At 31.3% G+C, this 27,885-nt stretch overlaps 1 protein-coding gene across 1 annotated transcript in view; it reads left to right on the plus strand.

Moving 5' to 3' along the window:
- The first annotated feature begins 14,546 nt into the window (after positions 1 to 14,546).
- The window catches only part of LOC118186274 (two pore potassium channel protein sup-9-like), a 304,485-nt gene continuing 291,146 nt past the window's right edge, over positions 14,547 to 27,885 (plus strand). The window contains exon 1 of the mRNA XM_085823322.1: positions 14,547 to 14,800. The gene's annotated coding sequence lies outside the window, so the exon portion shown is untranslated. The remainder of the gene's footprint in view (positions 14,801 to 27,885) is intronic.

The following is a 27,885-nucleotide window of genomic DNA, read 5'->3' on the forward strand; positions in this document are numbered from 1 at the left end:
TATGTTATATTTAATCTTTCCTTTTCCTTCTGATTTCAGTGTTCAGCCAGAATACAAATTGTATTGATTTAGTATGCAAATCTAAGTGAGTTCAGAATGAGCATTTAAGCAGCGATATTAAGATTTCGTGAGGGGTAGTAGCGGAGTTAGTTCCGAGTTTATGCTGCGTTTGTTTTCAAATAGCTCTATCGTTGGTGTTAGCCACCTTCCTCAGATTATATTGATATTCTAGGCTCCGTACTGCTGTGTCCAGCCGATTTAGCGGTTTAAATGAATAAGGAGCCAGTCGTTTACCCATCTTAGTTTACTGTGATTTTACATTTTTATTTTCTGTTCGAGTTACTTAGCTACAAGTGGTGGTAATTATGAGCACCGAGTGAGTGCAAAGTTTGTTAAGTTTAGGTAAAATAAATAGGTGATTTAATTAATCGTCTTACTACACAGTTTATTTAAAATGTTATTTAATTAAATGTCATTACTACGCAGTCTTTTTACGTAGAGTGTACAGTGACTGCTCCCGAAAAGAACGCGAAGACTCTATAATGTCATATAAATTTCTGCATATAAGATTTTCGTTTTTGACAAATTTCAAAAAGTAAAGTAACTAACAGTGCACAAATATTAAGTAATTTTAATATTTAAATAATAATTATTTGTCAATGTAAAATGCACTAGTGAGACTGTAAGGATCTTAAGTTTTACTAACGTTTATTTTATTTTAAATCTTTACTATCACTTCTTATTTTCTACTTCCGGCCAGAATTATAAGCGTTAACGTATTTATGCAAAGTTTATCTGGCGAACGCCAAGTACTTAAGTTGTGGCTTTTTGCCAAGCGAGAGAGAGGAAGCAGTTAGTCGAAGCAGGCCGCTTACCTTAGAAGTTTTACTCAGTTGCTGGTTGCCTTCCAGGCCAGAGGTTTAATCCCCTTGATAACTTTAAACGTATTGTAGTGTTCACAGTTCTCTGCACTACATACGGCTTCCTGTTAATATAAGGCCAATCTTCCACGTTTATTATTTTACAGTTAAATTAGAGTTTAGTTTTATTTTTATATTTTTACGTTTAGACCGCAAGTAGTGGGTCTTTGTATTCCGAAGTACGGAAGTTATTGTAAAAAGAGAAAAAAATAAAGGGTTTTGTATACCCTTCTTGTGTATCCTGTCTACTTCCCACAGTTATTGAACATAGCTTTAGTAAGCTTTCTGTTCCGAGTCAGGTCCTTGCATGTTCCCGAAGAAAGTAAGACGGAACATTGAACCTGATAAGACATTATACAAAATGAAATAAGTAAATGTAGTGTAATGACAGTATGAAGTAAGTATTTAATATTAATATTTTTGCAAAATTTGTATATATGTAAATAATTTTAGGGAAATTATTTATAACTTGTAGTATTTCTTGTATAATGTAGCATGAAAAGCCTCAGAATGCGAAGCATCACGGAGAAAGTAGGCGCACAGGGGTAAGTCCATTTTACATTGAGGTAAATGGTTATCTCGCCAAATTGACGAGACAGCGCCAATTTCGCGATGGTTTTGGAAACTAATTTTTGTCGCTACAGTTTTGCGAAAAGTATATCGCCAAACGTCGTCATACTTTGCGATCATTTGGCGATATTTTAGTCTGATCTCTACAATCTGTTTCTGGTTCGATCTCTATGTAACTGTAACTATGTCTAGTCCTTGGTATTTAATTTATATATGTAATGTCTTCTTAAACGTTCGAGTCCTTTCAAAATTTAATTTTGCTATAGTTAAATACAGGGTGTTTCACATTGAATGGACACAAAGAAAGTATACTTGTGATTGCTGTAATTGCTTTATTCTGATAAATTAAATTTACAGTGAAACTATAGACATCCAAGTTTCTATAGATGTCCTATGCTTGCCCCTCCAGTTCCTGCCACCCTCGTGATAGCATAATGACTCGAGCACTTTCGTTATTCGCTCAGTTGTTATAATTCCTGGAGAAACGGAGGCACAATCACTTCATCTTTAACAAGATTCTATAGGAGAAATTTTCAGCCGGGATAGATCTTTGAATCTCGGAGGTCAACAAAGCAATGGCATATCTTCTGACACAGCACGACCAGTCCAGCGATAGGGTAGACTACCGTTCAGATACCGGCGTAAATTTTTATACCAATGTGGTAGAGTACTGTCTTACTGCAGAATGAAGTCTGAGGGAACATCCACTCCTGGTATATCTTGTTAAAATGAACCCGTTAATTTGTTTCCACGAAGATTAGTAATTCCCCGTTTTTCCACGAAGAAAAAAGGCCCAGAACCACAACTGTTGCAAATGACACCGAAAGCGTTCACCGTTGGAGAACCATGCTCACGTTCCATTATACAATATGGATTCTCTGTGCTCCAAAATTGTAAATTATGGTGAATAAACGTTGCCAGAAATGTGAAAAATGATTCATCCATAAACACGAGTCTGTTCATACCGTCAGCTTATCTTGATAATTATCACAGAAAGTTTTACGTAACGATTTATGTGAAGGTTTTAATGCCTCCAATATTTGAAACGTGTATGGACAGAATAGCAGACGTTTCCGTAATAAACGCCAGATCATTGAAGCACACTGAGTTCAGAATTCGCAAGACATGTTCATTTTGTGGGACTTTGTAAATACGTTTCATGACTCTCCTCGGTTTGGCTGTTGTTCATCCTGGGCGGATTTTGCTACACAAGCAGCCCATGTCCTTCTGCTTCAACCCAACTTTCGATGTTGTGACGATGCGATATTTCTTTAACCAAATTTCGTGCGAAAATTTGAACTACGATAAAGGGTAAAGTTTTGGCGTATTCCAAAATATAGTTGTTTTTCTCCTGCATGTATGGCGCCATTTTGATTAACAGTGCTTCAAATGGCGATTTCGTAACCGTAAGATGTTTCGCTGTTGAGTGTCAATACACGCATAATTGTAGTTTCAGAATTAATTTGTTTCAGCTTAATAAATCAATTACAGAATTCATACTATGCTATCATTTTTGTAAAATCAAATTTTTCAGTAACAAAATAATGATTTGTTAACATTTAACTGAGTTCCAATAGAAGGCAGAAATGGCATTTTATTTCTCCTTGTGCCAATTTTTAGCCTTTCCTTATTTGTTTATTATTAATGTGAGTAGTTTGATTTAATTTCTGCATTTATTATTAAATATTGAATAACATGGCATTTTCCGTAAAACAGATTATTGAAATTATTACATAAGCTATAATGCCTAAAAATATACAGCGATCGCAAAAAAATTTTTTACACTGAATAATAGAACTTTTATAGAATAAAATTTGAAGCTAGTTATTAAATTATCGAATTTTGGAATTTCTTAGTGAATTACATCATATGTTTTTTTGGAGCCAAAATCCTTAGCATTTTTGTAAGCATCTATACCTAAAGTGCTTTCTCATAACTAAAATATAGAGTCCTCAAAATTATCTCTTCAAGTACTTTGAGAGCAGATTCAGTTTAATATGACACTCTGTTTTATAATATACTAGCAGCTTCGCTGCCAGCCTTCGTCTGGCTTTTAAATGTACCGGAAAAATGGCTGAAGGGTACACCAAACGTTAAATTTAAAAACTGCGCAGAATTTTACTCTGTAGAACAACTTCATAAAAAAACGTTCTTACGTATAAAAAAATTACAATGAAATAAGCAATATCCCTTAAATATTAGTTATCATAATAAATAAATTAACCAACTTCCCTTCGCAAAATCTTAAGAACTCAAATGGTATAAAGGAGGTTAAGAACTTTGTTTGCTAAAAAAATCACTCAAAACTTTTCAATATCTTAAAAACAGTGAAATGAGCAATAAATAACATAAAAGAATACAAAAACAAAAAATTCTGAAAAGCAAAGTATAATTAATAATATTTTATCTGATTTTTTCAAGAGAAAAAAATTAAAATGAAATAAGCTATATCCCTTAAACAAATATTAATTATCCTAATAAAAAATTAACCAACTTCATAAGAAATACGATAAAAAATTGATGCCAAACGCATATTTCTAAATGAATGAAATTATTCAAAATGATGCGATTTCATCAAAAATCTATCAACAACAAAAGAAAGGAAAATTGTTGCCAAAATCACATTTTTAAAGATGTGAAATGTGAGAAGTGTACTCGGAAGCTTCACTTAAAGAATTTTTTAAAAATACAAAATATTATCATTTTTCCAAAAATTCCTTTTGTAAAAGCAGTCGCAAGGATGTAAGTTTAACATGTCCAAAAATCAAAGAAAAATAAACTGTAAATGTTTAAAAATAAACTTTTTTAGAAAAAATCCCATTGAAAAGGTGTTAGCTCCCTTTGTTAAATAAATTCGTATTTAATCAATTTATTGAAACATGAAATTTATTTTAAGTTCGTAAAATAGTTAAGTGCCTACGTTTCATGACGATGTGAAAATGGAGTGTGTAGAGTAAAATCTCGCTCTCCTATAGCCCATTATGTTTCAAAATGACGCGATTTCGTCACATAAAATTAAAAAAAAATTCTAATTCTAATTTCGAAAAAATCGCTTCGAGGTGCACTGGCTCTTGCCTAGATGCACTTGTGTACCAAATTTCGTAGCCGTGGGTCTATTAGATTACGCGCAGCGCGAACGAAAGACACAGACACCATCTTCCTTTTATTATATGTAGAGATAAGACATTAAAAATTGGAAGCAGGTGTTTAGCAGGGTGAGTGAGCAGAATGCTGAGTTATTCTCCAAAGTCAGACAATATTTTGCATCTCGGAAATTCCCATTAAGATTATTCTGATTAGTATTTTTCGTTTACTTATAGATAAAATATAGTTTCTTGTTTTGCAGCATTTTCTATAAGTAATGAGTTATCGCTATATATCGCGATACATCTCAGACAACGTTCTATCTTTTGGCGATTTCATATGCTATACCAATATTCAAATTCTTTGATCTATTTTGTGATCGCAGTATCTGAATACAGTGGATATTAGGGAATGATGAATGTATCCAGTACTAAAGTTTTATTGAATGATATACCATATTTATTTTTGTATCACAAATACATATTTAGGCCATGTTAAATAATATTTTATAATATTTTACATAAAGCATATATATATGTATTCCTTTATTTCAGATCATTCTGGAATTTAGTTTATACTTTTATTAGATATATCTAGTTAAGACTGATCAAAATTAAATTCTGGTATATATTTCACGTGAATAAATGAGAAGTCTTGTATATCTGATTTTATTTTGTTGGTTTAGAATTAAAACAAAATTTATTCATAAAACAAATAAGAACTTTTTTATAAAATAAATTAATAAAATAATTAATATATTTAGAACTCATAAAACATTTAATGACCTAAATGGAGAAAAATAATTTATTATATACTTTAATGAGAACAAGTTATTTAAATGATTTCCTTCACATATTTCATCTGCAGTTTTTACATAAATGACATAAAATCAAAGATGAAGTATATAAAGAGAATTATGTAATATAGTTTACCCATTAAAGTATGGGGAAAATTATTTTTATCTTTTAATTCCTTATATAGTTTAAGAGTTTAAAGTAATTAGTGTTTATAAAGAAATTTTTTATTTTATTTATTTATTTGTTATTTTTTTCTTTTTGCAGTCTCAATTATATGTTATAAAATTTGACTTGAAAAAACATGCCAATTAACGATTATTGGAGATACTAAGGCAACAAGAATCGGCGTAATATTCATAAATCCTGCAAATGTACTAGAACCGCAACTAGTTTCTCAAATTTATGAATATTACGCTGAATTTTGCTGTCTTAACGTCTCTAATAATAGATGCTATTAGTCAACTATTGAACTGAAAAATCATTTTTTAAAAACGAGCATTTGCCATTTTGCTTGCAATTTTAACAACGAGCTTGTAAGAATTCTGTTATTATTTATATCCTTTCGACAATTTGTATATTTACATTAAAATTTATGTATATTACCTGCGATAAATAATTAATACATTTGACATTAAACTATCTTGAACCATATACCCTCATTCTTTATATTTTCCAATGCATTATACAAATTCTTTAGTTATACAATATTCATATTGTATATATATTAGTTATACAAATTATTATATATAATAAATATATATAATAATTTAGTTATACAATATTCTTTCACCATCAGCTTGACAACGCAGTTTTTGAATTTTTAATCCTTCTTGTGATTTTACTTTGCAAGAGCAGTATACGCTTGACTTGCTGCGAATACTTGTGATATCCCCTATAAATTATCACATCTTACATGCATTCTGTCTGGCGAATTACGCGCCTAAGTTAAGATAAACTCAGTGGCGCAACAGCCCTAAAGCTGCGTTCAGACGAAGGCGTAAAGGGCATAAGTGTTTAAAGCCGAGCTCCGTTGCCAAGGCAACTAGTCTGTGCTACGTCATAAAATCTGGTTTAGGACTCATAGCATAGGCTTCAAAATTTTCAATTTTACGCCGAGTTTGGGATAAGCGTCGACCAATCAGAGCGAAGCTAAAACGAAGCGGCGTTCTACAGAAGATTTCGTGGTCACAAAACAGAGCGAACGCGGGGAAATCAATCGAACAGGAGAGCAGCGCGGGAAACTTGTAGACACATCCAACGCATGCGCAAATTTAGCTTCTCTCATTGGCCACGGCTTACACTCCATTCTCGCAGGTGTGAACGGAACTCCCGTATATTATGCCCTTATGACTATGCCTCTACGCCCTTTACGCCGCCGTCTGGATGCAGCCTAATGGGCCATGGCCTGCTGTGCCCTGAAATCTGCTTTCTTGACCTTGTGCCACGGGGTGCATCAACATATGCCCTGGGCAAGTGATCAGCTTGTTGCAGGACGCCCAGTGTTTAGTTCCCTAGCAAACTTCATACTCATTTTATCTACCCATTCAAGGGATGAAAGCCTGAGTCAACCTTACCCAGCCCGGATATCGAACTCCGGACCTGGGGCGCAGCTGCGCAAAGCGCTAGCCACTGAATTACGCGTCTAGTTTAAGAACAATTCTAGAACGCCACTTAATGAATACTTCATGTTTTAAATGACGGTGATAAAACAAATGTATGCAAAAGGTAAAAAAGAAGTAGTATGATGTATATTGCTAACTTCAAATTATGTTTATGCGCCAGTTATGAGAAGGAAGAAAAATTAAGGAGAGCAGAAATTTTCCCTTCTGACTGAGATCAAAGCTAAACAGATATTCTTCCAGATAATGTAGAAAATCGTCTAATTATTACCATCTTGTAATTTTTATTTCCAAGGATTTGAAGAGTTTGATTTATAATCCATAAAAATTTCAAAATTTTAGTTTCAACACATACGTTTCTAGATGTTAAAATTTTAATCCAATCGTCAACAAATTATGCAATTTTCGAAAATTCGAAAAAAGAGGAACAGAAATTAATTTTAATTTTCATATAAACATCATTTAAAAATATTTACTGTTTTACTCGATGGTGCAAAAGGCAAAATTCTGATTCTGAAGTTTTTTTTAGTTTGTTCCGAACTTTTCCGCCTTTGTTTTGTTTAATTTGTTTTAATTTGTCCTTCGTTAAACGACTATCTATGCAAAAATTATTTAAACATTAATTTCAAATTTTTAAATTCATCATTTTTATTTCAGAGCGAAGAGGTTTTTTTTTACATTCTATGAAATTTCAAAACTTTACAACTTTCAGACGGAACGTTTTCTGCACTATTCAACGCTGCAAAAAGCAACTTCCTGAGGTTTAAGTTTATCCATTAAAGGACGATAGGTGCGAAAATTTGTTTCAAAATTAATTTTAAACGGATCGGGATCGAATTGTGAAACAATTGATTTACATATTGTATTCCCCCAACTCCTTACGCATGTTAATGAGGTAGAAGCAGTATTTAATGGGAATTTCAGTCATTTCCGTAAACTAGTTCAGAAGTTCTCAGTAGAACGTGTTCTGTTTTCGGACCACGTCATTGCTTTAACCCTTTGCGGCACAGTGTGTCTAGCCTGGACACACCTAAAAACTTCCTTCTGTACGCACAGAAAAATTGGATGAAAAAGAATTTATAGGTTACTCTGAACCTTCTTTATTTATAGTAGATGTAAGCTCAACACAAACCAGTCCATATATTTTAGCCATGTTTAGTTTTTTAAGAGCCTCATTTTTCAAAGAAATCTTCCAGATTTTTTTTAGGGTATAAAAGGAATTGTTTGAAAAGAAATTTTTGTGTTATTTTTTGTCTGTATGCTAATCTTCTTATTCTATATTAGTTTTAAATTTGTACATTGAAATCTTGTCTAAAATCAAACGGTGAACCCTAGGTGTGCCCAGACCGGGCTCACGGATAATATAGGGCAGCTGAGAGTCTGTATTACATTGTTCAGAATCTATGTTGAATTGTCAAAAATAATGTTCAGCGTAATATGTTGCAAAGTATAGTGTATTAAGTGTAGCATTGAGTTGTAAATGTGCCTTAAGTACAGTGCAATGATCAACGCAATGCATATTATGAAATGTATATTGTAACGAGTATGTGTAGCAATGTGTTAAAATGCGATGGAGCCAGGAACATATTTAATTTCGCATGGCAGAAAAATCTATATTTTGCCCTTGTATGGCCATGTACTTTGCCCTTGTATTGTTTTCGGTGTGTAGCTTCAAATAGTTGCGGGTTCCGGACGATACCCGACTAGTCTATGTAAGCCGTCTGAGTGTCCGAACCTATTCTCACCTATCACCTATGACCTATTTTTTTTTATCAAAACTCCGACTTTAAAAGGTAGCGTGCCGGAAAGGGTTAAGCCTATCTTACTACGTTCGGTCCTAGTCTTACGTGCCTGTTAATATTTACCGGTGAGGTTTAATTACGGCCCAACTCGGTTAGTTATTTCTGGACAGCTTCGGCTAAGTTTCAGTTAGTTAGAATTTAGTTAGTTTCTTATTTTATATCTCAAGTTAAAGCCAAGCCTGAAGGAGGCTAACTATATTATTGAGTGGAATAAAAGGTATTTTATCCCGTCTTTGGACTTTGTTTTTAGAGTTGTAACAAGAACAGCGAATAGTCGGTATACTCTTCTACAATATGGTTAGTTGCCAAGGAGACATAATTTAAATAGAACTTTATAAGGTATCTATTTTACCATTTATCTGAAATGTAGCGAATAGAGTTTTTATCTCAGCCATTAATATAATTAAACTGATAATTTACAAATGATTTTGTTTATTATTCGAGAACTCAATAATGAAGTATACACGTACTTCGTATTCGTTTTTGTTTTGTCTCTTCAAAAAAAATAATATTGAGCTAAAATACTAAGTTATCAGAGAATCACTTCGCGCGAGTTAAAAATTTGGATGATAAAATTTCTTATAAAATTTACAGCATAAATATGCTCTTTTATGTTTTATATTCTAATGACATAATTTTTTTTCCAATGCAGGCATTGTAAATGCACTAAATATTATATAACATTTAATAATATAAGCAAATATGCAATATATATATATATATATATATATATATATGTAACAGCCAACTCTGAAAATCCAACACATTATGACCACCTACTCAATAACACTTTCCGCAGGTTTCCAGAGTTTAACTGGTTTAAAAATTGTCGGCAATTTAACCTAGAAAATCGTATCCGCATCATTTTCTGTCTACGTTTACATCTATCTCCCATATTATGTTTCGATAATTTATAGTGCGGTAAGGGAAAATTGTATGTTCTGTGAAAGCTAATGTCGTGCAGCCTGATTTGATTTTCTTATAACCGATTACGCGTTAGACTTTTAAATTAGTTTCTAAGAAGGCGAAAAGACGTTATTTCAAGATTCAAGCTAATGGACAGCTCACTTGTCATACAGGTTTGTACTTGAAATTAAATGTTTAATGTCTTGCTGCCTAGGGAGACAAGCACAAAGGTGTGCTTCACTGAACTATTAAATACTCATCAATCAGTAACTGAATCTATAATTTGGTACTTATCCGGAAAGGCTCTTAAGTTACATGATCACGTGAAATATCATTACAGTGGTTTATAATTTAAACAATTCCAAGACTAGCGCGGCCCAGTAGCATTCACAGAATATCGTGGAAGCAAGAAACAAAAGTCACTTCCGTCGATCCTTAAATATTTATATTTCTTCGCTTTCGTATTTACGTAATTCCGACAACTAAATTCGGAAAAATTGTAGCGAGCTTCCGTTCTGGTATGTTATTGTTCATAGCTTCTTAAAAGATGAATTTTCTATTTATTCACTATAAACAAACATGATCTTCTATCATTCATAATTATTCTCATATAAGAACTTTTCTTAATTTTATGAACACACTTTTATACATTTTATTAATTTTAATGAACACACTTTTATACATTTTGAAGTATCACATACTAACATTATGAAAACTTTTCATTTTATGTCTTTGTTACATTCGAAGTACAAAGGTTCAAAAATTTATCCCTCCCTCCTTCAAAAAAAAAAAAAAAAAAAAAAAAAAAAAAAAAAAAGGCTTTTTCCTACTTTGATTACTTCTAGCATCATTGCTAAAAACATTAAAATGGATTTTGTAGAGCCTAATATGTCTTTAGACTAATAAAGATTTGAAATTTTCTAATGATTTTTTTTCATAGTTTAATCATATATCATTTTTCTCCTATCACCTCTCTTAAGTTTTAAGTAAGGAACCGGCATAAATATTACATTGGAATGAAATTTTTAAGATATAAAATAAGACAAAGAAATTAAATAATTAATAGGTAACAGGCAAAGATAATTAATAGGTAAGTTCAGAGAAATGGTTTTTCAAATTGGACAATCACGGAATAAAATGTTTCAATAGATCTAGCAATTATAAAATTTCAATTTTCCTCTAAAATAAATAAATTAATTAATATTAATATTTCAAATAAAAGTTCAAGACGTGAATTTCCGACTACATTGTTACACCTCGAAGAAGAATTTATCATTAAAAATATCAAAAAGTTAAAAACATTAAAAATTCGGGAATGATAAACTTCACAAAAATATAAAAATCATTCCTATACCAGGTATATAATATACCACGCTACAAATATATTTTATAAATTACAGCTGCAAGTAGTAAATATTCATAACACTTTCTTGTTAAATTCTCTATAAAATAAATGCATTTAAATTTTTATTAAACAGACATTACTAATAATGTCATAAAGTCTGATATGTAAACACATTTCTTGCTGCACTTCAACCAAACTTATTTCTTCAAATTCAATTAATTTGAATAACAGAAATCTCCAGCCAAATTAAAAATATCATAAAAAATACAAATTTTGAAATAAAATATCCCGGTCAACTTTTGTCGTATAGGAGTCAAACTTATTATAATCTCATTTTTCGGTCACCCAGCTTTTCGAAATATAAATATAGGAAAAGGAAGACCCCATTAAACGTTGGATTTTTTTTATTTGTCGAAAACAACATATTTTTTTAATTTGACTTTTCCAAAATATGAATATTTGCATCATTTGAAACACACCTGTAACTGAACGTAAATAACTGTGACCAACGATTGCGAAAATAAAGGAAGAGTAATTACTTTAATTAAATCGTGTAAGGGGTAGGTAAACTGGCTAAAAAAAAAAATGAGGCCCATTAGAACGGGAAAATAAAATTCTATATTTCCCGTTCTACTGGGCCAAATGACGAAATTCAGATTGCGTTTCTCATGTCTCGAAAGCGTGACTTGGGATGGATATTAGATTTATGTATAGCTTTAATCTAATACAAGTTTTATTACACAAAATTGTAGTTTTGCTGAAAAGACATGCCAAATTTTTTCCGTATTTAGATTTTACGTCTAAAATTATGCCTAAATATTAAATCTTGTAAAATTTGGTGCGAAGTTTATGGAGAAGTTCAAACATTTATCTTGGCGCATTTTTTTCGGTTTGTGCTAAGAATGGCGAACTTTTTTTATTTTTGGCAACCTATTTTCCTTTCCCTTTTTATATTGTGCATAAGCGGAAAAATAGCCACATCGTTCTTACTTTCAAATAATTTTAACGAAGTGCGTAAAACACATTTGATGTTAAGACACAATAACACGCCGAATAAATACTAATTCAGAAGTCAAACAACAAAAATCAGCTCTAATTTACAAAAAATTTGTAAATTAACGCTGATTTTTGTTGTTTGACTTCTGAATTAGTAATTAACATTTGATGTTATTATCGCTTTCAACAAATATGGCAAATTTCAAAACGAGCCAGTATGTAATTTTATGTATAACGTAGAGCATTTTGGATAAAACACTCTAATATTTTGCAGATGTGCCTAGAAATACATTTACTTTAAGATGATATGATATGATACGATATGAGGGATGCTGCCCGAACCTCCTGGCAGACTTTACGTCGCCTTATGGCCTTTTTGCGGGCTGCGCCAGAGCAATCTAGAAACAACACCTTCAAAAAAGACCACCAACATTTTCTTTAAGATGATGGTAAAATTTTATGGGTTATAATACGAAAATGATTTCGAAATATTTTTAAAAAATAAATGATAAAAAATATGCGAATTATATTTGATAAAGCCTAAATTTCGAATTCTAGAAGAAGAAATCAACTAAGCTTAATAAAAATGATCTGTTGATAAATATATATCAAACTCAATTAACATTGAGAAGGTACAATTTTGAGAGCTAATTTTGTAAAAACTACTTTTGCAATTTGGCAGTGTGGCATAACTTGTCGTAGAAATGAAATATGGAAAAATATTGGTGTGTCACTTCAGAAAAAGTCCGATTTTGTGTCCAAATAACTATTAGAACAATTGCTATATATAAATCTAATACATGAATTAAGCCGCGTTTTCGAGACAAAAACGCAATTTTAATTTTTTCGTTAATCGGCCCAGTAGAACGGGAGATATAGAATTTTAATGAATATTCCCCCCCCTCCTTTTTTTACGTAGTGTACATAGATGAATACACGTTTGATATTGCCGACTGTAATAGAAAAGGAAAGTGCACAACTAGATGTTATGGCAGTATCATATACATAATTTCAACTCTCTAAGCTAACGTTTTAAGTTAACGCTAGGTACATGCATACGTACCTGCGTACAAACATCACGAAAAAATCCTTTTTGAATCCACTTAAAATCCATTTTATAACCCGTTTCAGCGAAAAGAGTCCTTTATAGTGCATGTGCGTATATGCGTAAGGCGAAACAAAATCGTTCAAATAGATTCAGGAAGGGTCAAAAATGATATTTCAATTGAAATACGACACCCGAACTTCTTCACTCTTACAATACTCCCTTCATTTAGTACGAAAAAGAAAAGTATTGGAATTACTAAAAAGTATAAATACTTAAATTATTAACAAGCAAATCTTTATGCTTTTAAATCTTTGAATTTCTTAATTATTCCTTAAATTTGAAAAATAAGTATTATATTTTGACAAATGGCAACAATCTAAGAATTCGAATTGCAAGCGGACCCTTGGGAGACAGAACATTGAAATTCTGTTTCCTGCAGTGGAAACACATTGCTTCTATATCTATCAGAGCTATAGCCAATAATAAGGCGATTAATGTTAAGAGATAAATTAAATATTTTAATCCAAAAGCAAACAGTCTAAGAATCTGCATCAAGTGTACTGATTTTATTCTGCTAGAATAAGGATTTTATATTTTAAGTGAAAATAATACACGACTTTCGAAATGTATTAAATTAATAACAGGATGCTAAAATTTTCTAATTAAACTCTTGTTATATAAATTTGATTTTGGAGACTTGAAAATTAATTACTGAAATTTTAAATTGTAAGATGTAAATTTTGTGCACTTTTAATTAGAAAATTTCAAAATCATAAAACTAATCGTAATTCATTTAATTATTTTTGTGTAATGGATTAAAAATGTACATATATACAGGTATAATATTGGACATGTATAAAAGCAAAAAGACAATATAAAGACATATAAAAAAGGTACATAAGACCTTCTTTTCAGTTTTGACAATGGTAAATTTACAGCTTCTTTTCAAACCATTGAATCAGTTTACATAATTTATGCATAAAACGACACAAAATTCTGAGGAAACAAAATGTCTTGAAGTTTTGTTACATTACTGAAATGACCATGATGATTAAAAAATTATGTACATTAATAGCATTATTTAATGTATAATTGGTATGAAGTGCTAACAATTAAAATGCAGAAAGAGAACAAGTTTGGGTTTACTCTGAAAGAAATTACTTGTTACATATAAATGCACTTTACTGCGTCCCTTTTTTGCGGGAATTCAATAAATTCTTTACTTTCCGGATTTCATCCGGCGAATACAACACAACACGACTGTATTCACACATTCTTCCTAGAGAAATACGTCCAGGAACATCCGGCATTGACAACTTCTCTTGTCCTGTTTTGAATCTGGGGAAAAGTGACTTCCCATCGCTCTCGAATCTCCACCCCCTTCCTTGTCAGAGCCATAATGGACTATCCCTGGCTCCCGAGCTTCCAACCGAGCTCACGCCGGTTTAGTAGGGTTGCAGAAGTGTTTCTAGGTAGGAGAGCGTTCCGCTGCTCGATTCTTTAAAGGAGCCCAGCAAAGGCTAGCTGAAGTTATGTGCAGTTGTTTTGGCGCCGAAGGATATTTTGGATAGTTTGACACTGTTTCTGGTTTTTACCAAAGTTGAGAGTTAGTTTACTTCCGGTAAAAGGCGTTTTAAGCGATGAGAGATTAAAGCTGTTTAGAATGACGTGAAAGTTTTTATGCAGCGGAAGATGCATGAAGCTTGTTTTCAAGTAAGTTTCTTGCATTTTTTTTTTTTTGTTGCTTTGAATTAAACTTTTCATTAAAATAACACTGCGTGCTTGGGATGAAATTATTTCTTGAATGTTTGAGTTTTCAATCATAAAAATGCACTGTAATTTATAAATGTATTTAATTAAATTTGTCTGAATTCAAAATCAGTTTACATCTTTATCATGAACATAAGAAAAGTTAGTTGTGCTAATGAATTACCATAAATTATGTCATTGTTTAAGCATAATGACATGAAAATATGTATACGTTTTAAACAATCACATATTACATTTAAGTACTTATTCATTGCTATTAGATTTTATGGAGAAGTGTATACAATATTACGTTTCGATTACAAACTATATAAATGCAGTTTTTAAAGTATTCACAAACTATATTCTGCGCTTTGTGTATTTTATATCTGAAAAGGAAAATATTTTAAGAATGTGCGCCCACCAATAATTAAGTATTAATTTAAGCTCGAACGTATTTGATTCGCACTGGATTAACGTCTAGTGGTTAAAAGACCCTAGAAGTGAATTTAAACCCGAAACATGGATTCCTTGCTTACTTGCTGTTCCAGCTTTCGAGTGGTTAAAACCGCTGAATACTAGTAGTTTGATCCGGGCTCGAATCCAGGCAAACGGTTTGGATGCAGGGCTGGTTGATTTCCCCCAAATATTGCGTAAATATGAGCCAGCTTCCCTTAAAAAGACCTCTATGAAAGCATCATTCATTCCCCTTAAGTTTTAATATTTGCTTTATGGTAATATAAATGCCAGCCAACTTCTTTATGAAACGTTTTGAGAAACATTAAGTCGTGAGCTACTGTCATAGAGAAGCTCCGGTGAAATTTGTTGTATTTTATTGAAAAGAAAAACGTTTCATGAAGCTCAACAAGACATAAATGGAGTATTTATTTAATATATGTAGTTAATATTTGTGTATGGAAACGTTCGACTTAATCTTAACTTGGAAGCTGATTATGAATTAGTGAGGTTTATCGATTTATTTTGAACTAATATTTCATTTTAAGTTGAAAAGCCTTTCCGTTAGTTTTAGAGCGTGTCCTGCCTATTCCAGGCCACGTTGTGCTGTGATTATTAGCAACTTGCATTAGCAGCGCTGATGTGTTCTTCCCTTTAGGCTTGTCTTGCCGGTTACTATAGACCAGAGCTCTGCTTGCGCGTTAAAGTATTTTATGAGCGGTTAGGCTAACCAACCACACACTGAAATTATTATTTGTTGCGTATTTCGTTCAAGCCCGAAGTTTTGTTTTTCTGTAACCCAAGTCAAGCCATTTGTTAATTTTATGCTTGAATTAAAGGGTCTTATACACCCTTCTTCTTATCTGTATTTTAGTTTCACAAAGGCTAGAAGTTAATTCTTCAAAAGTTCTTTTAAATGTTTATGTTCCCAAAACGCCACAGACTGTACAAGCTATTCAAATACAGTAATTAATTTTTAATTTTTTTAATTCAGTTTAATAACTGGATTAATCTAAAACTGTGTTGATAAAATACATTTATACAGGAAAATTTGAATTTAATGTAATGTATTTCTACTTTCGTCATTATTTTTCTCAAAAGATTTATTCTTTTCAAAAACGCGATGCCTTTATGTGAATGTGGCATAAAGGAGTAATGAGCATATTTTTAGCTTAAGACATATGCAGAGCTGTGCTTTCGCTTCTTTCTCTAAAATTTATGCTTTATAATCAGCTATCGAATTTATAGTCGCTTCTGTACCATTAGTTTAAAATCAATGAATAAAGCAAGAAAGTTTAGTTATCAGAAATACGGTAAACTCGGCTGTCGAAAGCGAATAAGGCTTACATGGGGTACTAAATTCAAGCCTCTATTTGTCCTACAAAATTCAATTGAAGTCATTCAATATCCGCAATTCAATTCAATGTACTACAATCAGCATAGGAATCAGAATCCATCCACTGATGACTATGGGCAATAACGTAAATGCAACACCCATGGATATTTGAAATAGGTAGATAACAATAATGTCTGCCTGAAAGCAAATTTAGAAATGTTTACATTACGAACCAATTTTATAAACTGTCCGGCGCTTTATGAAGGTGATGAGGAAATGTTAGGAAAGGAATATAAAATAAGAAAAATGATTCATTCTCGAAAACTCATTAATACTATTCATAAGTAAGTGATAAATAACAATGTTCACTATCCCGTTGAGTCAAATTTTTAAACTGTGATTAACAGAATAAGAGCATGAAAGTTTATAATATACTAAGTACATATCTGATTTTAATCAATATATTAAGAAAAGACAATTGGCAAAGAGAATACTGGTAGAGTACAATGTAGATAAAACAGTATTCAAAGTTATTCGCTGGATTTAAATCCAAAATAAAATGTATAAATAAAAGGCATGAAAATTCCCTCGGCAATTTCCGATAAAGCGTTTCGATTTCTGCAAGTAGATATATATGTTTGCGAGGTCTTTCAGACGTATTGCATGTAGAAATGTAGACTTTCGTTAAGAATTTATATTACTTACTTCTTGTTTTTTTTTTTTTTTTTTTCTTTAAAATCTTTTTATTTGTAGAGCTTTTCTTGATTGGAGTTTATTGTTTTCTAAATGCAAACTTAGAAATTTTGGATATAATTCAGTTTTTAATGTTTCATTAGTAGTAACTTTAATAACTCGAACGGTTTCGTTTCAGTTTATATAAACTAGTATAAAATTCAGTTTGTATAGTACCATTATTTTAGTGATTCAGATTCTTCACAATACGCCACTCTTATTCAAAGTATTAAGGCTGAGAGATGTACGAGATCTCCCAGGCGTACTCTACTTAGAAATGTAGACTTTTCCTTTCGCTAAGCATTTATATTATTTACTCCTTGTTTTTGATCATTTTCTTTAAAACCTTTTTATTTGTAGCACTGTCATTGATTCGAGTCTTCTAATGCAAAATAGTTCTAGTTTTCTAAATGCAAAATTAGAAATTTTGAATAGAATTTACTTTTTAATGTTTCATTAGTAGTTACTTTAATAACCTGAACTGTTTCGCTTCAGTTAATATAAACTAGTGTGGAACTCAGTATCTTGTATGGTACCATTACTTTAGTGATTTAGATTCTTCGAAATTTAATTGTCTTAGACAAATTATTAAAGCATAGGAATGTATAAAATTTTATGGAATATGTTTTTCAAAATTGATGAAATATTTCTTGCCTATTTTTATGAAGGATACTTAGATAAATGTTTAAGTATCTTTGATAACTAAACTAAGTTGTGTTTTAGCTATTTCTAGCTTAATATTCCTGTCCTAAAGACGAATTTCATTTTTGTGTTTTTTACTTAAGATCTAACACAAGAATTAAAATTTAAATTAAATGTTTATTTCTAGTATAGCTAAAAATACAATTCATTACTTTTTACAGAGTTTTGGAATAAAACAAATTAAAATATATACAATCTAAAAACCAGATTAAACGTGAATCATCCAGGTGCCAATTGGTTAGCGCCTTCTAAGCGCAAACACGAGCGAAGCCATTCTCCGAAACAAACTTAGCCAACCAGTGAGCGATTTAACATAGAAACGGAGTTGCTGAGTTTAACGATTTATATCGTCACGTTTTTAACTTGAAATCCAAAGCAAAAATTAAAAGTTGCATTAGAAATTTATTTATACTACAACCTACATTTATTTATACTACGACCTGCATTTATTTATACTACGAATGACCAACTACAAATTAATACTTGTAATACAAAAAGTTATTTACCTCTCCTTGCAGTATTTTCCATCACAAAAAAATTGAATAGTACAATAAAATACATAAATATCAATTAAGGGCTCACCAGCAGCCAGGCCATAAATTCTCTAAACACCGGTAGTTCGGTTCAGATTTAGAATCCTGGCGAACGGGCTGCCTACATGGGCGTGTTCGTGGTTTTCCTCAAGGTAATGTCCATACGAACTAGTTTCCCATAGAATGTACTCCACAAAGGCTTCCCTTCCCTTAAGCAGGTAGCCCTTATTTGCTTTGCCGTAAACAAATAAACAAATCAAACAAAATATCAATTAACCTAGTTTGAAATGTTTCGCATCTTCTAATATCAAAATATGACAAAAGCCAGAAAACAATTTCCGAAACTGGCTCACTCGCATGTGAGCTATTTATGACAGGAACAGTTTTGCTGACGCATTGACAAAATCTCACTCCTCCAGTTGCCGAGTGGTTAAAACCGCTGAATACTAGCAGTTCGATTCAGGCAAACGGTTTGGCTGCGGGTTGATTTTCGTGATTTCCCCCATGTGTTACTTAAATATGAGCCAGTTTCTCTTAGAGAGACCTCTATGAAAGCATCACAGAACCCTTAAGCAGATAACTCTCGTGTGCTGTGTCATATTCAAATAACCTAACTTCATCCTTTTTCTCTCTCAATTTTCACATTCGCTTACTATTTAAATGGCACCTATTTGTCGTTTAGTGAAAGTGTTGGGAGATACAAAGTAACAGGATAATATTAACTTCAAATTAACGCCTTGTTTAAAATAAATCTCACATATTACATATGTGTACTCATTAATGGCAATCGTAAGTCCATACTTTAGAGAAGCGTTTTGTAATGCAGATGTTAAAAATGGCAAATAAATTAAAATTATGAAAAAATTAAACTTTTATGCATTTGTGACACTAAATCGCATTCCCACTCAAAGTGTCTAGAAATGCTTTATCGTATAATCGTATTTAGTGTTTAATATTTCTAGAAGATAACTGCAAAATGCGAATGTGAATAATTTTGTGTATTGTTGAGAGCGAAAGCTTTCAAAAGATTTCACTAAAGGGAGAGATTAAATGGAGTTTTCCAAAAGGAACATGATGAGAACAGTAAAATATGTGCTTTTAAAACTAATAAGATTCAGAAGTCTAAACTGTTGTAAATCTGCAAGGAAGTATCCTGTTGAAATATTATATATAACTCTGAATTCCTTTAGATAATTTATGGTAACAGTTGATGGATAACCATAAAGTATCTAATCAAAAATATCAGTCTCAAGCAAAGACAAAATCAAAAAGAATTTGTTGAGAAAAAAAAAAGGCCATTGAATATCTTTCAAAAATCTCATTAACATAAAAGCACATTTATGCAAATCGAAATGATTGCATTTTAGATATTCCTTTTTAATATTTCCTCTCGAATTGTGACATTTATGCAAAATTTTAAGCAGAAGTTACAATTACATACTTTTAAAAATAGTTCATTGTTTAGATACATTAACACGCCGAACAAATATTAATTTAGAAATCAAACAACAAAAATCAGCGTTATATTTTCAAATTTTCACCGGACTGGTTTCGATGGTTTTACCGAACCCTCATCTTCAGCTGCAAACGCGCAAATGAACGAAGTAAGATATAATGATTAGATAAGATAAGATAAGAAAGCCTGGACAGGAGATAAGCTACTGGCGCCATCTGTTGATGAAACCAGAAGTAAAACATAATTTCTTTAAAGGCCAAAGGCAAAGATGGACTGGAATTAGGGTCGTTAACTAGAACAAAAAAATTTTTTTTGAATGTGAAATGCCTCTAGAAAATCCAGTTCACCAATGAAAGATGTTTTTTGAATAATTTTAGCAGCAGAAAAATTGAAAGAGGGATTTTCGGACCAACAATGGTGGGCAACAGCAGACTTCTTTGTTTCTTTTTTCTAACATATGCCTCATGTTCCTTAACGCGAAATTTTAAGGCTCTCTTAGTAAATTAAACCACATTGACAAGGAATCCTGTAAATACCCCAGGAATTCATATCCGGAATGGGGTCATTGAGTATGGAACTCGGAATTTTATTGATGGGAGAATGAACGACCTGAAAGTTAAATTTCTGCAAAATATGTGCAACTTTATAGCTAATTAATGGGAAGAAGGGAATGGCAAAATAATTTTTATAAACTCCTAGAACAAGAGTGTGCCTTTTGATGTGTTGAGTTGAGAATTTTTTAACTGCTTGATTAATAATGTTGGGTGAAAAACCCTTCTGTCAGTAGCTATTGCTTTTAAATAATTTAGTTCCTCATCAAGGGATAGTTTGGATGAGCAAACTTGAAGAGCACGGGAAGCATAGAAATAAAATGAAGCTAACTTTTGTTTATTGGAAGTGAACTGAATAGCAGGATCAGTGGAATTCATGGTTGAAAGAACTATATTTAAATCATCTTTATTACCTTCAAACAGGGTAAAAGTAAACCATACCGGGAAGTTTAAAGTTTCAAACAATTTTGATTCATAATAATGCATGTAGATATCAGCCAGGATGGGACTGAGGGGGCTTCCCATGCCTAATCACTCAGTTTGCTTGTAATATTTATTTTGGAAAGCAAAGGCCAAACCAGACTTCGCGAATTTCATTTCTCTTGCATGGAAATTGATGAGCTAGTTTCTCTTTGTTTGAAACAAACGCATTTTGTTTTATTTATTAAATGATTGGAAAGGATCGGAATTTTAATTAGTTTTTTCGTACAGCTGCCCTGTACTGTAATTCATTACTACAGCAGTTTAAGTACAGTAATTCATTACTACAGTAGGTTAAGTTGGGATGGACATAAGACGAGCAAAACTGTGTGAAGCCTAAAATTTGGGAATGAAAGTTATTTACCTGGACGTTTTTCTTCTTTCATATAATAGAGTGCGAACGAATAATTTAATACCTAGCTTTTAAAAAATGTTGAATAATCCTAAAATTTGCTGAATAGTGCGAAACACCGAATTCAAAAAATGCATTAATGAAATATACTTTATGCATAAGCCAAATCCAGATGTTGACACACTTGTTAAAGATTATTTTAACATTTAATGGCTGTGGCTGCAAGAATCGATAAATCAAAATGGGAAAACGATCATTATTTCAGAAAAGTCCTTTCCCCCCTCTACGTTTTATTCTTATTCTCTGATGAATATGAAGCAAAGCTAATTAAATCTGTCAGATTATAACAAACCACAAATAAAATTTTGAAAATAAAACACGCAAATTAATAAAATTTAAAAATTTTGAGAATAAAACACGTAAAATATTTTAAAATATAAGAAAATGCATTTTAAATATTATTTACAGTAAAGAGCATATCTATCTTATCTTATTATTAAATATATATTATGTATCTTATAAATGTATATTAAATATATATATTATGCATTTTATTAATATATATTATATACATAGATATTATGTTATCATATTAAAAAACGATAAGAAAAATATTTCGATGTATTTCTCTTATCGTTTTTAAATTGGAAATTTATTTTTTATTTAAGTAAAATAGTCTGTTGCCATCTTATAAAATTGAAGCTTTACTACTGGGATTGCACTAAATTTTAAGTTAAAAATTAGAATTTTAGAAGTTCCGGGCGTTTGTTGTTTCATTTCGTTTTTTGAGTGTTAAAAGCTATTCTAAAAATTATCAAAATATAAGAAATCTTATGCAGAATTTTCGCACCCCTGTCCGTGCTATCACTATATATGAGGCACCTCGTCCTCCAGAGCAGCTTAAGATCAAGTCTGGAATTCCTATGTCAGAATAACGGATTTTTCATATTTCTTGGACCCAAAAGCTTTGTAATCTTTATATATTTGAGTACATTTGATTGATATTCATTCCTTTCTGCCTGGAATTGCTCAACTGGGTCTCTTACTTGTCCCCAGTCTCCTTCATTATAAAGGGAATGAATTATCCTATTCGTGATTCCGTGAATGAGCAGTTAAAATGTCCTGCTAACAGAAGGAAAGTCTGTGGTTCGAATCCCTGTGTAGGCATGTGTTTAAAGTAGATTCGTCACGCTTATTTCTCAGGAAAACTTAATGTCTCTGAAGTATTACCGCTTAAAACAATTTATATAGAGAGACAGATAGATACAGGTACAGATATAAATATAAATATATATCTTATCTTCATTTATATCTTACTGCAAAACATTATTGCAACTACTAGATTTTATTTTAATATAGAACATAAGAGAAAACTAGAAATAAAAGATACTATGTATCGTAATATAGAAGACAGAAACTTACTTTGTATTAATAGCATAAAATAACATTTGTTGCAAAATACTGTTAAAAAATTCAGATAAAATGATCTTTTAAACATTTAACTTAACAGTTTTTAACTTTGCATTTTTGTAACACCAACGAAAATGAAAGATTTTATTCATTGTCGTCTGATAACATCGTATACTATGAGGGATACGATTTTTTTAACCCGAAAAATAATTAGAAGCATTAAAATATTGCTTTAAGGAAATTGTGAATATTGAATATTGTAACGCAAGTAACGCATATATTCAAGTATTCTTTTCAAGCGGAAATATATATTAGTAGCAAAAGTTTTGCGTTTGCTCAAGGAGTGTAAATATAATCTTACAAATCGATATTTTATCGATAAAGAGTTATCAATTAGAGTTCATTACATAGATTGCGAAATGTTTAATTAGATAAAATCTATATAGTTGCTATTTTTAATAAATATTTTCAGTCTGTCAGTTTCTATAAATCTGTAACTGCTGACACAAGCATCTTTGAAATGGTGGTGGGGGAGGAGGGAAAATGCCAGCCCAGTCATTAAATTCTTTTTATAATATCCCCTCGAATTCTGTGGAGGAAATTATAAACCCTTATATTTTCAACGAGTGATAACTCAATAAATGCTTTACTAATCAGAGGTTTGCTCTGTATAGACAGTATAAAACTAAGATTTTATACTTGCAATGCATTTTTTCAGCTTTTTGATGCATGATGGAAATGCATGTTGATGATGATTTATGGAAATGTATCTTCTAATATAACATGCACAAGTATGTACGAGTATATTATATTAGAACACTCTGCATTTTGAATTACATGACTACTATGAATTTTTAAAATGACAGCTTTTTCAAACAATTTATATAAATATTACACAAATTAACGATTACCTTTGAATTAAAAAAAATCTTTCGCACTCTAGAGTACAAAATTTATCGATGGAGAGCAGTAAGAGTTTGAAATATTTAATCAAATATAGTTTTAGTTTTTTCCCGAAGGTAGAAGTAAATGTCAGTAAAATATTTATATTTTTAGCTTTTGTCCGGAGTAGAAGTAAATGTCAGTAAAAGTAATCATAATTATTATTAAAACTATTCCACTAACGCAAATTAAAGTAACTGATTTTTTAATTTTTTAATTTTTTTTTTTTTTTTTTTTTTTTTTTTTTTTTGAGTAAAAAATAACATATATCGTGACCTAGTTACGAAGATACAGCAAAATATTTACGAAACAATAAAATTGTTTGTACGCTTAAATTTTTTTTATCTCTTTTGCTGTAAAAGAAATATTATGGACTGAAATAATTGATATGATCTAAAGTGTATTACAAATTATACGGCAATGACAATGTTGAAATAAATTTGAAATTAATCACAGTAAGATTAGTTCCGATATTCAAGATTTATAAAATATTTTATACTGGAATATATATGGAAATCCTTAGTCTTAACGTATGATAATCTACTAAGCTTCGTAAGCTAAGCCTTTTCGGAACTGATAATATTTTCTTTCCGCAAAGTTAATTGGTTTTTCGTGTATGATACCTTATGTTTGATAGGACTGGTGTCATATTGATAACATTTATCATCTCGAATATTCAAGACGACATCTGTTACTAATTTTGCGCTGATTTTGGCCAAGTTTATGTTCAGAAAGTATTTCTCGCAATCTGCTTAATTGATTATAACTGTCTGTTAAGATCGTTCACAATTCAAGACTTTATTTGGCAGTCTTTAAGAGTCTGTTTGATTGCCAGCACTAGCAAATGTAACGACCACGTGATTCTCTTCAAAAATACGTACCTCGTTCACTATTTCAGTTTCCGTTGCAGGTTAAACTACTTCAATGCGATGCTTTGTGTTTCGATACATTCCTATCGTGACACGTCTTGAATCTGCCGCTATTAAGACATATTTTAGCCTAAGACCAGTAGAGAACCAAATGTTCTTTCCATACCTCGAGTTCAGGGACGTCATTGCTTATAGAAGTTTGGAGAAGTGAAAGGGCGTAGAGTTTAATTGATTTTGATTAGACTATGAGTCAGTAACGTCACATGCTCAAAGATTTATGGTAGGAAAGAACAAACTTTGCAGTACAGTATCATTGCTTCAGTATTCATACGCACACTGTTGTGATTTCTTTACAACATGGAGTTTCGTTTTATAGCCCTGTTAATCTTTTTAAATTCAGTTGTGTTATAGCTCATTAAGATATCACCTAAAAAGCAAAGAGTTGCAAAACTTGTTGCTGATATTATTTAGTGGATATATAATTACATCTTTTGAAAACATTATATAAGGTATTTTCCCCGCTTTCCCAGCGTGCCTTCTTGGTGTAGTGGTTCTGCACACTGGGCCGGTATTCCAAAGGTCCGTGGTTCGATTCCCGGCGAAGGCGTTTGCTAATTCTTCATCTTGCCTGCTTCCAAAAAATACCTAATGTCTCTACAATGAAATTACTAAAAAAATTAATATGAAGAAACATTTGTAACGACAATGTAGCACAAGTGAAAGATCAGATAGTTAAGTGTGAACGACTTCAGGAAATAAAAGGAACAGATTATAATTTTTTGGAGGTGCTGAAAATGAAGGTTAGAAAGTTTGGAGTTGCAGAATAGCATTTCAACATCTTTAAGTTGTACTAATTAAACTTTTCTTTTGCATTTTCAAATTTATACTGAAAAGTGTAGTTGCATTATTGTTAGCAATTAATTAGAAAGAGAAATCGAAAAAATATTACATAACAGAATAGAAATATAGTTAATCAAATATAAAATTAAATAGAGTATTTTTAACTGGCTATTACGTTTCTGAAAATTGATATTTTTTCCGAAAAATGTTTGGGCTCTCTTTGAGATATTCTGAAAAAATCAAAAACAATGAAAAAAAATTGTTCAGGGAATTTTGGATTGTTCTGCTTTTATATTTAATAAAGTACTTTCTCTCTCACGCGTAATGGGAAAAGAAGATATATAATTATTTCAGAGCTTAAATTTATTTTCAAAAATAAATGCCTGGATAATGTTAATTCCATGCACAGCGTTACCTAAAATATAATGATAAACATGTTTAAAAATCGAAACCGCTATCTTTGTTACAAAAAATACCTTAGCAGTTTTTAAAAATTATATCGTCAAATGCTGAACTGATAAAAGGTCAGTTTTAAAATTTTTCATTTGAAAAATTATTAAATATTTGCTGTTAAGCTGGAAAATTATCCAGCTTAACAGCAAATATTTCTAAATTTCGTGCACATCTTTATCAAAGAAATAAATTAAAATATATATTTAACATCTAAATTCTAAGCAAAAAATGCTATAATATTTTAAATTGCTAATTTGAGAAATTGAAAATAAGTATAATTTGGCTTACAGCTTTTATTTGTGTAAAATACCGCATATTAATCGTATCTAGCTTGTTGCGTTATATTTTAGAAAAAGTAAAAATTGAAATTTAATATAGAATTACTGTTTTAGAAAAAATATTATTGCTTGTTTAAGTTTAAATGTTTCATTTTTAAAAATATTTCTGCTATATTTTTAAATATTTTATAATTTTTAAACTCTCATTGAGCTATAAAGTACTACCGAAAAAATATACTACCTACTTTATACTATCGAAACAAACCCATGCATGCTTGTATTATTAGATGTAATAAATGTTCTTGACTTCTGTGCGTATTTTGTGTTTAACTGGATAAGATATAACCGCTGTTCACATCGACGAATGCCCCGTATTATCTTATTTTAATTGTCTTGTGAAAAGATACTCGAAAGAAAGCAGCCTAATGACCTAGTGGACAACAAGCTGACATTTGATATATAAAACTGACAAGCATTTTCGAAAAAAAAAAAAAAAAAAAGAAAAATATCTAACTAAATTTTAGTTTAATATTAAAAAAAATTAATACAAATGCTACTAGCCTACTGTTCTGTTCGAAAGATATGCGCTGAACAGTATGATAGTTTCCGAAGCTAAGCTGTAAGCTATCCTTTCCTTACGCATCCCTTCCTTCGAGGAGTAAATAGAAAGCACATCCGGCTAGCAGTTGGCATATCTTTAGTTCAAATCCCGGTGAGGGTACTGCACACTTTTCATGTTTCCTTCTTCAGAAAAACGTAATGATTCTACAAAGTTATCTTCAACAGAAAGACATAATCGAAGATAATATGAAGCAAAGTAAATCATATAATTCGAAATGAAAACAGTTTTTGAATAGAAATAATTTTTGATGACAAACTTTGCAAAATATATACATCAATTATTAAGTAACTGTTATCGTCCGTTAACATTCAATAATTAGTTGTGAATATTTTATCCACATATTTAGGATAAAGAATATAAGTATGTTACATCCATGTCTGAATAATCTCTCTAAAGGTCATCTGAATGCAAATTAAAGATAAGCAAACTGCGAGTTAAAACAAATGGATATTTACTATTCTGCAGCATCGTTTCTCATGTCGATGTCGCAAAGATTAGGGAATAGTATGGTGGTTTTTCTTTCAGGAGATTTAGCAGTATATTTTTATTACTACTGCATAGAACCCGTTCGCGTTTATCACTTAGAAAATCTGCAGCTTCTTTCTGTGTTAAAAATGTAGCTTAGAAGTAGAAAAATCAGTTAAAGAATATGATATATTATTTTCCTCACTTGCGGGCACTTAGTCGACTGAGATTTGACCACTTTATTGAGGAATAACCTAATAAGGAGGTCACCGGTACCACCTATGAAGTTACGGACAATGACACACATGCCTTCTCCGGGATTAAAACCCTGGGAATGTGATATATATCGATTGTAGAGTCATTAGGGTATTTTGAAACAGTAGTACATGAAACATTAGCAATGCCCTGTTCGGGACTCGAACTTGCACCTCTTGAATATCCGCAGATTGCGTTAATGTTATACCAAAACGGTATGCTAGATTGAGGCAGAAAATTCATTATATACTCCCCCTTTTAAAAGGCGACTGGGGATTAGGAGACCCAATCGCCAAATCCAGGTGGGGACGGATTACTGT

This window comes from Stegodyphus dumicola, chromosome 9 (assembly GCF_044657685.1).
Source record: "Stegodyphus dumicola isolate Sdum_Otavi_A_Nest chromosome 9, ASM4465768v1".
In the NCBI taxonomy this organism is placed as follows: Eukaryota; Metazoa; Arthropoda; class Arachnida; order Araneae; family Eresidae; genus Stegodyphus; species Stegodyphus dumicola.